Genomic DNA, 12,745 nt, shown 5'->3' with positions numbered 1-12,745 from the left:
TCACCTGTTATTATTCTTTGTACTCCAATTGTTAGAATACAAAATGCATTTTGGTTTTATAGTTCCATGCAATAAGTAAGTCAATAAAAGAGTATGTTCTGCACAATAAAAACAACGTGTGTCCCTATTGTACAATGTAATGTGTCCCCTCATTTTGTAATAGTTAATTTACCCATTCACATAATGGAACTACCTGCCCGATGAATCCAGTGACCCCTGAGCACTCAACACCGTGTGGGAGTCAGTTCGTGATCAAATTCTTTTATGATACAAAATACAAGCAAACGTTTCCATATGAAAGGTCGAAGGTCAAAGGTCACAGAGCTCACTTTGTATGCAAAAAAAGCTCGTGATCGCGTTATCACAAGAACTGATTGATGGATTCCTGCCAAACTTGGGTCATGTATCTTGCAGAGCCGATGAATTGATTAGATTTTGGGGTCACGAGGTTAAAGGTCAAAGGTCATAGGGCTCATTATGAATGCATAAATAGCTGGCGATCACATTAGAACCGACGGACAGATTACCATCAAACGCAGGACATGTATATATCTTGCAAGGCCAATGAACTGATTAGATTTTAGTGTTATGAGGTCAAAGATTAAAGGGTCATAACTGTTTATGAAAAATACCTTGTAATCACGATATTCTGAGAACCTCTTAATGAATTACTATTAAATTTGAATTTGAAAAATTGCTTCTGTTATGGTTTGTGAAATTGCTCTTTGGCGGGAGCATCATTTTCGACTGCGCGCAGTCGAAGTTCCATCTAGTCTTGTCCTTGTTTTGTGTAGTTAGTTCCTGCTGCTGGATCTCAAGGAAGGGAACACAAAACCTTCAAATGATATTATTACGTTTTTTTACGCAGTTAGGTTTAGAATTGAAACTAAATTATTTTGATCGATGGTAGAGATCTGTGAAGCTTGGGTGAAAACACATGTCCTTGTAAAATAATTTATGAAAAGATAATGTCAATGGAAGTTTGTTCGACATTGTGTTTCGATCAATGCTGGTCATTGCTACAACTTTTAGACATAGTCTTTTGCGCATGTGTTTTGAATTCTGAGAGAATACAATGTACAACTAAAAAAAACTTTTTTTTGGAACAACTATGTGCCATCAATTTAAAGGGAAATCCAAACCAATTAGAAATCTACCCTAAAAGAAAGCAGAAAAAAGGGTAAACTGATGAAAGGTTCAATTAAATCTGACAAAATATAAGAAAGTTATGCATTTTTAAATGTGTAATCACTATACTTATGGGCAGTTCAAATTGGCTGAGGCGGTAATGTCAAAGTGATATAGTGCCGGCCTTACTTTCCTATCTGTTCAAACATATAAAATGACAAACAATTTAATTTTTCAAAAGACAATGGCTCAGAGGGATTCATTCTTTTTAGGGGACCTATTCTAACATGCTATCTAACATATATTTTGAGTAGTGCCCCAAGGGCGCAGCAACGAGAAAAACAGACATTAGTGATATTTGTGTAGACGGCAAATGGGTGAGTAATCCACGTCCTACGTCACAATCCATTGACCAAACCACCAATTTGAGATGCGCATAGACTTAGTGATCTCATATTTTTAAATGTGTAATCACTATACTTATGGGCAGTTCAAATTGGCTGAGGCGGTAATGTCAAAGTGATATAGTGCCGGCCTTACTTTCCTATCTGTTCAAACATATAAAATGACAAACAATTTAATTTTTCAAAAGACAATGGCTCAGAGGGATTCATTCTTTTTAGGGGACCTATTCTAACATGCTATCTAACATATATTTTGAGTAGTGCCCCAAGGGCGCAGCAACGAGAAAAACAGACATTAGTGATATTTGTGTAGACGGCAAATGGGTGAGTAATCCACGTCCTACGTCACAATCCATTGACCAAACCACCAATTTGAGATGCGCATAGACTTAGTGATCTCATATTTCAAACATTCGTAACTTTCTTACTATTGATCGATTCATTTCAAACTTTAGCCATTCTGTTTCTGTTACTTTACTGCTTTCATACAAATCGATTTATTACAAGGGTTGGATTGCCCTTTAATCCTGAAAGAGATCTTGTCCTAAATGGTTTAAATGAAGTGAAACCACCCAACCTTAGACTTAAAATTGAAATAAAAGAGTGTTGAAGTATAAAACTTCATTTTCTCAATTCTTACCATCATACCACCTACCCGAAAAGTACATACAACAAGTAAATGTGAATACAACATGGACCTATCTCCTCGCCATCAGCGTTCACCCCCATTTTGGAATCACCATGTAGCAAGTGAAATATAAAGATATACATCAGAAAGGAATCGCAATGCATCAAGTTCTGCTTATCTGGGAGCCACGGTCAATTCAGTTTATTTTTAGGGCAAAGATGGTAGAATCAGGAGAGTAGTGTAAATTTAAATGCACTGTGCAAACTATACAAATTGGGGCCTGGAACAATTTTTTAAGCTTGACCTCAAGCGTAACAATCCTATGCCTAACAACATCGTCTTGTAATAAGCTCCTTTTTCCTCCGTGCCAATCCCATATTTATAATATTGATAGAGTTTCATTTGAAACAAATCACAACAAAGAAAATGTCACATGAAACATATTTCCTATCAGTGACGATTATCTGACTTTTTTGGAAATACACTTTGTTGTATCTTCTTCGAGGTAGATGCAAAATCAAGACTTAAATCTATTACTTTCGGAAAGTTGTTTGTCTTCTTCTCTTTATCCAACAAGTAGGATAATGGTTTCAGTCTTGCAGATATACTCATGCATCAGTGGAACCTAATGCAGGATACTGCTGGAATAGTGAACGTGAATGGTATTTACGAGGGATAATTGAGCTAATTAATCTTATACTCTAGAAAATTGAATATCACTATAGAAAATAACGAATGATATGGGTGATATATGGGTGGATGCGTGTTTGTGTGCGTGTGTGCGTGTGTGCGTATGAGTATGTTTGCGTTTGAGCGTGCAAATGAATAACTTCTTGTTATGACCAGTTCCATTAAAGGCCCACTGCACTACTGGTAGCTTCTTGCGCCCTCTATATAACAAACAATGCCTAATCGGTGTCCATTGGTCCCCCATGATCCTCTTTTTCTTATGTTTACTGAGAGCTGAGTTGATGAGATAACCGCCTGTCCAGTGACCTTGCAGAGCGTTCTAATCCCTCCTGTAAACTACGGCATATAAGCTTTAACATGACTATTAAAGATATTAATACAAAGTTTTGGAAAATTTTGAAAATTGGTTGGATAGGGATTCTTTACATTTTTGATATATTTGGATGCCCCTGTGTATGTATGGTAAGCACTAGAAAATTAGCCCATGAACAGTTCAGAATATGTAGTTGTGATATATAATTTCCAAATGGGAATAGTTAAAACCGGTCTATATTAGTCAAGAAACAATGTTTTATAGCTTAATTAATATCTTTACCTTCAGAGGGAGCTATACAATATAACGAGTTTATTATTTATAATTTCATTACTTTAGACTCGATTTCAACCGCGACAATGACCACTGAATAGTGTAGGATCGCATATGCTTCCAATATGTTCATTTTACCAAATTCATGGCCCTATACCCAAAAGTGTTCGGTCTCGAGACACAATTGATCATGTCTGATTGGTACACGTCTGTAAAACCCAAACCTACATTCATATACACACACACATACACACCTTCACACCTACATCACACCCTCAAGTTTTTATTTTCCAATGATATGAAGGCTGCATCTCAACGAAGGGAAACGTAACACATTGAAATGATATTGTTACGTTGTTTACGCAGCTAGGTTGAAAAGTAAATTATTATGACCAATGGTAGAGATCCGTGGAGCGTAGGTGAAAAACATGCCCTCGTAAAAATACATTCTAAAGAGGATACTTTCAATGGAAGCTTGTCTGACTTTTTTTTCTCGATTATTGTCGTTGGCTGTTGTTTCAACTCTTCGACAAAGTTTGATGCGCTCGTTAATTTCCAATTAACTGAAACAAATCAGGTGGCCTAAACTGGCTTATTGTTGCAGTATTCCTCTCCTCCTCTCTCACTCTCTCTCTCTCTCTCTCTCTCTCCCTCTAATCTCCCCTCATAATGTTTCCCCTCTTAAACAATTATGTAGGCAAATTAGCCTCAAATGAGCTGGGTAACAGAAAAAAAAGAAGAGAAAACAGGGAACTCGGGGGGGGGGGGGGAACCGAGAACATGCGGACAAAGAATATGGAAGTTGCAAAACCATAAACATCTCTATTGATATGGAGCTACTCCTATTGAAGTCGGTCACGGTGGGTGATGTTTTTTTCGGCACAACTTCTCGATTCTTTTGTAACAACTCATATTCCTCCTTTTTATTTTTTTTATTGGAAAGGGGAAGATTTCGTTTGAAATTCTATAACGCAGTAGATGTATATGTGAAACAAAACAATTTATATGACATTACTAATCAGATCATAAATAGTAGGAATACCTTTGTATCTTTACTGTTTTTTTAAATGTCTTTTTCCCATCATATTAATTTTTCTGTGTTTTCTTCTTCCACAACTTACACAAAGGAATATTAGTATACGCCTCCCAAACTTAAACAGGTATCTATTTTTCTTCTCATGAGTTTTGTTGTCAGTCATTAGTTTTGTTGTCAGTGAAATACGAAGTTGCTCATTCTGATATTCATATTAAACATTGATATTCTTACATCGTTTAATTCGAACATCTAAATGTAAAGTCCCACACCTAAAGGCTCTTTTTCAGTTGCAGTATTGGCCACTGTCAGGTATATTTTCGTACCATCGTACTGCCATTAACATCAACACATCTTTCCCTTCTTGTGATACTTTCCTATTGATCTGAAGATTGGTGATAATGTGTTAACCCTTGGCTCTCAAAACTTTAAGTCCAAGGTATTCATGTACGTTAAATCCAATTAATAATCTCTGCCGAATATCTTTGATAGATATATAAGGATGTCCGGGTTGGTGTTACTTTGTCTTAACATTATACCGTCATCGCTTTTCGTTGGTTCTTTCTCTTTTCTTCTTCACTTTTGATGTCTTTAGATTGGAGGGAGTAACTAAAATCCCTTTTAAGGGACAATTTTTCTCCATAACAAATGATTTTTTATGCTAAACCCATATAAAATAACTCCTTGTTATCACCAGTTCCATAAACATGACTATCGAAACTTCTTGCATCGATTACTGTCAAAGAGTTCGGTCCCGATACACGATGGATCATGTCTGATTGGCACACGTCTGTAAAACCCAATTACACGCGCCTACATTCAGGCACAAACACACACCTATACCCACACCCTTACATAACTTTTTCCTGTGGTATGAGGCTGTACACATTATCCTTTGTTGTTCTTTTTTTGTGTGGTTCGTTCCTAGGATGGATTTTAAAGAAGGTAAACGCAATAACTTCAAATGATATGTTTACGTTGTTTACGCAGCTAGGTTTAGAATTGAAATTAAATTATTTTGATCGATGGTAGAGATCTGTGGAGCGCGGGTGAAAAAACATGTCCTTGTAAAATAATGTTAGAAAACATAATGTCAGTGGAAGTTTGCTCGACATTGTGTTTCGATCAATGTTGGTCATTGTTACAACTTTTAGACAGTCTTTTGCACTTGTGTATTGATTTCTGAGATTACAATGAAGAGTTAAAAGCGACTGATATTTTTTTCATTTTGAACAACTATGTATCATCATTTTAAAAGGAAATTCATCCCAAATAGATATCTACTCTAAAAAAAAGCAGACAAATCAGAGAAGCAGACTGATGACATTTTCAATTAAATCTAACTAAATATAAGAAAGTTATGCATTTTTGAAAGTTGTAATCACTTTACGTATGGGCACTTCAAATTGGCTAATCTCAATGTGATGTAGTGTCGGACTACTTTCCTATCTGTTCCAACATATAAAATGACTAAAAATTTTTTTAAAAAATTCAAAAGATAGTGGCTCAGAGGGCTGGGTTAACCTTTACACTATATTTTGCCACAAGTTTTAGCATGTCAATAGTATGGGCCTGCTATTCATTTTGCACACGGTCACAAAATCATCAAATTGTGGATTCTGGAAAAGGAAAACAATGACATTGATCGTGTTGGATGGATGTTCATATGTTCGTTTATTTAATAGGGGGAATTCTGTATTTCCAGGGTAGTTCAATCTTTGTCTGAATCCCGTTGTGTATCCCAGTGTGGGTTATAACAAACGAAATGGACGCGTTTTTAAGTGTATGTGGGTATGCCTAGTGTGACATTATGGGTATCCTATTTCATACCATTTTTAAAATTTTTATTTCAATGTATATTCAATTTTGTAAATGTGAATAGGAAAAGAAATGGATCGTTGATGTTAGTGTTCATTATCAAACTATAGCTATTATGGCATGCTGTATTGTCTCATTGTCTTGGGGTTGAGAACTCAAAAAACAAAGTTGTCTAGTTTTCTTTTGTATAGAATAACGTAAAATTAAGTAAATTTGTTTCTTGTAAAGGAATGTGTAATTTAAAATGAAAATGAGGCCTTTCTTGCACTGGGGCTACTTGAATGAATTAGATAATGTCTAGTCAATGGGCAAAACAGATGGAAGTTTAACATTGAATATCAAAATATACATTCTTTAAATTGAAAACAAAATCACAAGATTCATCTGTCCATTGACACTGTATATTTGTTCAATGTACCACCGGATTATTGCGTCAGGGAGGAAGGGGATTAGAACGCTATATCGAAATTATGTCCTAATAACTTTTTTCTTGATCTTATGAAAGGAGACATTTCATCTCAAAGAACGTATTTACCTGAGACTTAAAGTGAAGTGTGTTCGGTAGTGCTGTTAATGTTTAGGCACCGTCACACAAAGATAAACTAGCAATTGATTGCTATTTTTGAATTACCATGATTTACAATTATTAGATTTTAAGATCGATCAATCAATCGTACAGTCAATTGCTAAGTTTTGTGTTACAGGTCCCTAGAGTTTTTAAACAAATCGTAAACGGGATCGTCTAACAAATTTTGACTAATCTTCGTCAAAAGGGGGAATCTGGAAAGTCAATTTATCTCTTGGCGCACCCGAGAACGAAACCTTTCACATGAAATGCTTTGCAAATTCATCATCATAGCCATGACAGCTTATATTTCAATACATTTTTATTGCTTAGTCAGTCGGAAAAACTATTTGTGATGCAAATCATATATTTGGCCCGAGCTAGCTATCTGGGGGAGTAATGTAAATATTGGGAGCTTAGAGAAGAATGGAAACATTCATTGTGACCTGCGTTTAATGTAGAGGACATTCAAACTCGCATTTGCATACAACAATCAGGTTCGTAGGGTACACATGTATGTATATTCACTAAGGCTTCCAAAATAAGAAGACGGTTATCGTCTGCTATAAATTCATATGGGAGTCGCCATTATGAGGTATTTGCGCTATACTCCGCTCTAGCTCTGCAGCTGGTAGCATGCACTCACTCATCCATCCAATTTATTTTAATACTTGTTTAATATGTCAAACATAATTTATTTATAATGTAAGTTCCTATTTACATTTGTTTTAATGAAAATGTTATAAAACATGCAATCATACTTATACATGTAAGTGTGATTGATATAGTTGGCCAATCATACATCCATAGCGCATTTACGTCACAATCTCCGGCGAGGACAACGCAATGGCGGCACCCAGTAACGGTAGAATCGTGATGAAAGGACCTTTTATAATTTGATTTATCAAACAAGGGAAATGCTCTCCGCGGTCTCGCCTGCATTACGCAATTCGATATGATAAATAATTGAGGTTGGAACATTAGTTATAGACAGGGTGGTCCATTAGCAGGCCTCAACAAATGAAATCCTCTGAATATAATTTTGAAGTGAATATTGACTAAGAATGATCAGAAGAATTATTTACTAGTTATTGTACCACGATCGATAACTTGAAAGAAATATGAACAAATTAGTTTTTAAAAAAATTATTTATTAATTATTATATTAAGTTGTGGAAACATAATTCAAGTCTACTGACCTAAAATGACCTTTGACCTTGTGACCTGGAATTTGTGTCATATGATTTGTGATACTCGATAACCCTTGGGTAAATATGCAAACAAATTGAAAATCTTGATGTTGATGCCACAACAAAGTCTAAATTTGTTGACCTAAAATGACCTTTGACCTTAACTTAGTAACCTGAAATTCTACTCACATGATTGGGGAGACTTGATAACCCTTTAGTCTACGTTTCATTGACTAAGAATTTATACTTTCAAAATTATATCAAAAATTCAAAAACTTAACCTTAGGTTAAGTTTTCGATGATGATGCAACAACATAGTCCAAGTCTGTTGACCTAAAATGACCTTTGACCTCAACTTTGTGACCTGAAATTCTACTCACATGATTAGGTATACTCGATAAATCTATAGTATAAGTTTCATTGACTAAGAACTTATACTTTAAAAATTATATCACAAATTCAAAAACTTAACCTCATGTTAAGTTTTTGATGTTGACGCCGTCAGCGCCGCCGCCTTCACCGAAAAGCGGCGCCTACGTTTCGCTTTTTGCTACGCAGGTGAAACAAAAACGATGAACCAGATCTGCGATTTTCTTCGTGATTTCAAACGACTGATATTAATTTTGTTTGAATTTCCTTTTAGTTAGTGTTCTTTGTCTTAAAGGCGAAGTCCACCCCCAAAATAATTTGCTTTTAATAGATGCATAAAAACAAGAGAAACTGAGTAAAACAAATTAGAGTAAAATCGGGTAACTAATAAAAAAGTTATGAATTGTTTTTAGAGTACGAAAACTATGGAACTTAAAAAAACACTACACGAATTGCAAATTTGGTTACCAGTTTGTGACGTCATTGCCTCATTATTTATCAATTTATTTATATATTTTATCCAATTAATTTCCTTTTTTATCCACAAAACTTGATTTCCCAAAGCCTTTGCCTAGGTTATATGATTTGTATTATATTGCATGCATGACATTTCAAAAAATATTTTATGAACTTTGAAGAATTTTTATTATTTTCTGAGTATTGTATCTTCATAATCACTCATTTTTATATTAAATAATAATAGTTTATCAAAATTCACATTTTTCATGATTTAACTGGGAAAAATATAATTTGGAGGCTGGTATGAGGAAATAAGATTTTTAGGGAAAAAATTGGAAGTTTATGTTATTAATATAAAGAAAACAATTAGTGGAAAGTGAGGCAATGACGTAACAGACTTATGACTGACTTGCCAATTTGTCTTGAAATTAACAAGTTTCTCATGTCATTAAAAATTCACAATTTGCTTATTAGTTATCCGATTTTGCTCAAACTCTTTTTGGTTGGTTTGTCTGATTTTTCTGCTTCTATTGAAATTAAGTTATATTTGGGGTGGACTTGCCCTTTAACGTTATATCATTATCGTTTTCTCCATAACCAAGGATCTTTTGATGATGAACCCAAAATAAATAACTCCTTGTTGTAACCAGTTCCATAAAAAATGATTATAAAGACTTCTTGTGACGGTTATTGTCAAAGAGTTCGGTATCGAGAAACAATTGTTTTTGTTTGATACTAAATTTGTCATGGTAGCCCGTACGTTTTTTTGAAGATATACCCTTATCTTAAGAATGTGGGCAAGTGAACATGTCAAATGGAATTTTTCACATATAATGATATTATATATTCTAATTGGTTGAACAACTTTAATATTGGAATCTTGTTTCAAATCCGAAACACAATGGGATTACGATTCACACTTAGAAATCTAGTTTGTTATACTACTCATTTCTTAAAAGAATCATTGTTATGTTTGATATTATTATGAAAACTGTCAAGTGGAAGCTTACCGTTTGCTTAATTCTGTGATGTGTCCAAAGGAAACGACGAAACGCACGAGGCCTTCAGTCTTTCCCCTCATCAGCAGTGTTGACTGTGCGAACTAAATGCATCCTAGCTACCAAGGATTCACGAGTATCTTATCCAAATTTCAGTCAAAGTAACAGGTAACAGCTCACTTCAAATGTTTGTTCTTGAACGTGTCATTAAGAAGCAAACTGACGGTGAAATACTGTTTTGCACAATCAGAAACAGGAGGTTAGTGTCCATTAAATGGCGAATCTGGTATTGGCACTATATCGAAACACGCAGTGCTCGGAAAAACACTTGCCAAAGAAATAAATCGCAAAACAGATTCAGTGTGCAGAAATGTGTTATTATCCATAATCCGAGACCCATGTAGAATTAACGGACAAGATACAATAATGAAAGGCAAAGGTAAATCTAATAGATCAAAAAGGTGGCTTAGAGTGCGTATTGTCACTTGGCGCACCCCAAATCGAAACATTCTACATGAAATGCTTTGCACAGTCGTCGTCAAGGCTATGGCAGCATATATTTAAAAACATATGTATTGCTCAGTCAGTCGGAAAAACTATTTGTGATGCAAATTATACATTTTGCACAAGCTTGCTATCTGGAAGAGAGTAATGTAGATATTGGGGAGCTTAACAGCGCCAGAAAAAGACGGTAATATAGAAAGAGATCCACAGAGAGACAGAGAGAGAGAGAGAGACAGAGAGCGCGCAACCTGGTTTCGCAATAATTTACAACTGGGGTGTTTATAATTTCGTTGCGAAGTGTGTACCCATATTTTGGGCAGGGTTCAGGAAGAATCCTGGTGAGGGGAAGGTGGAAATGGTTGGATTGTCTGGTTGGGTATTGTAATATTATTACGTACGGATCTATAACGTGTAAACCTGCTCAGTAAAAAGTACAATACAATCATGAAATTGGGTACTGGAAATTTTCGAAATTTAGATTCGCAAAGTTTAGTTGCGTGATTTAGATTTGTTATGAATTATTATAATGGCCTTCTGTTATAAAACAGTAGTTTTATCGGTTAGGTCTTTAATATTGTTTCTCAGATCCACTATCCATTATTCCCAGACCATTGCAACGGTTACCACAACAGTCTACTTTAAGGTAAAATAAATGACACGAGTTACAGAAACCTTACGAACTCACGCAGTATAATAGTAAATATAAAAGTATGCACATGGGCAGTTTATAGTTACACAATTCTGCCGTCATCAATCCAAATCATAATCTTCTTTATTTTCACAAACAATCTTATTTATATTCACATTTTTCAATTCAAATCTTATTTTCATTAAATCATATCTATAGAAATCTTGTAGAAAATGAAAAGTAATAATAATGGAAGGTTTTGTTCTTGTGCGATCCATGAGCTCCTTCCTGTAGGTAAGGCATATATCAGTACCAAGTCCCTCGGAGAGGACTTAAAACCATCAGTCCCCTGATTGTTTATTCACAAGCATACACCTGGTTTCCTAGCAGTCAGGTAAAATAAATAAACCATTAAATTGTTTTTCACTTACCAGGGAAATTAGTTTGAAAAAACAACTCCTTCTCTTTCTTCCCACTTCTCACTTCGTAGAAAGCGGGAAACTCATATGTATTTGTAATGACAAACAATTCCTTACCGTTGTTTCAGATACTATACAATAGCCCCTTTGATAATAAATGTATTATTTTGAGACTGACTGTACGTTGTTAGATGCGTAAAGTTGTGCATTTAATATATTAAAAACATATTGTTTCTCGGGCTTTGAGAGAAGAATCAATAAATTGACCTGACTAACAGCAAAGATGGATGGAGGGGGGTGGGGTAGAAGTAGTAGGATGAGAAATATGATGTGACATCAGGGATTTAACGATGAGAGAATTCGATCTTTAGCTAAACGGATAGGAGGTACAATAAACTGGTTCTAGATTATATTGACCTGTTGATTATAATTATGAGCAGTGGGTATAATTATATGAATGAACCAGTGGGTTTATCATGTAAAGTGTTACAAATAAAACTAGAGTACAACTACAAGGCAGTTCATACTATGATAAACCAAGATATGACTATAAGTTAATTGGGCAATTACTATGCTGTTTTTTATGGACTTAGTGTCGGAAGGCGTGTTAGATTCATGATAAATATTATTTCGATAAGCCAGCCTCAAGTTTATGATTTTGTGTAAAGAAGCAGTACGTCGAATGAGTTTATTAGATGTCAAAAGTAAGTTCGTGTCCAATACGTGTCAACATGGCGAGCCAAGTCAGACAAGAAAAGTTAATGTTGACTAAATTGGAACGAAGTTAGCCTTTAGACAAGGCCTCATGTCTGATAGACGCCGAGCGACTAAATAGAGACTAATTGTGAAAACCCGAGTGACCGGCAGAGCGAGTGGCCCTAACGCCACTCGATCGCGCCTTCACCCTGGGTCTCTAGATTCACCTCAGCCGCTGATTGGGTTGGAAAATAACCAGAGTCACGAGGCCTTGTCAAAAGGCTAGAACGAAGTCAGATGTACCACCAATAAAGATCTTTAGATATCAATACAGGCACTCTTTTTTTAAGGTTCGACGAATGAATAGATAGAAGGAGAAATCAGAAGGAGAAAAATGATAGACATAAGAGGTGAGAGAGAGAAGGAGATATAGAGAGAGAAAAAAAGAGACAGAAGAGTGTCAGAGAAATAGAGGGGGAAGGAAGGCCAATGGAGAGAGAGAGAGAGAGAGAGAGAGAGAGAGATAAAGAGAGAGAGAGAGGGGGTACATTATGTCAGCCTTGTTAGGCAGTATTAAACTGTCGTTCTCTTGTGTGATGATTTGTAGCCATACGTACGAAGTGAGAAGTG

The sequence above is a fragment of the Strongylocentrotus purpuratus genome, unplaced genomic scaffold (genome assembly GCF_000002235.5).
Source record: "Strongylocentrotus purpuratus isolate Spur 01 unplaced genomic scaffold, Spur_5.0 spur5_scaffold_21, whole genome shotgun sequence".
Taxonomy (NCBI): domain Eukaryota; kingdom Metazoa; phylum Echinodermata; class Echinoidea; order Camarodonta; family Strongylocentrotidae; genus Strongylocentrotus; species Strongylocentrotus purpuratus.
Note: the sequence above shows the minus strand (reverse complement) of the source record.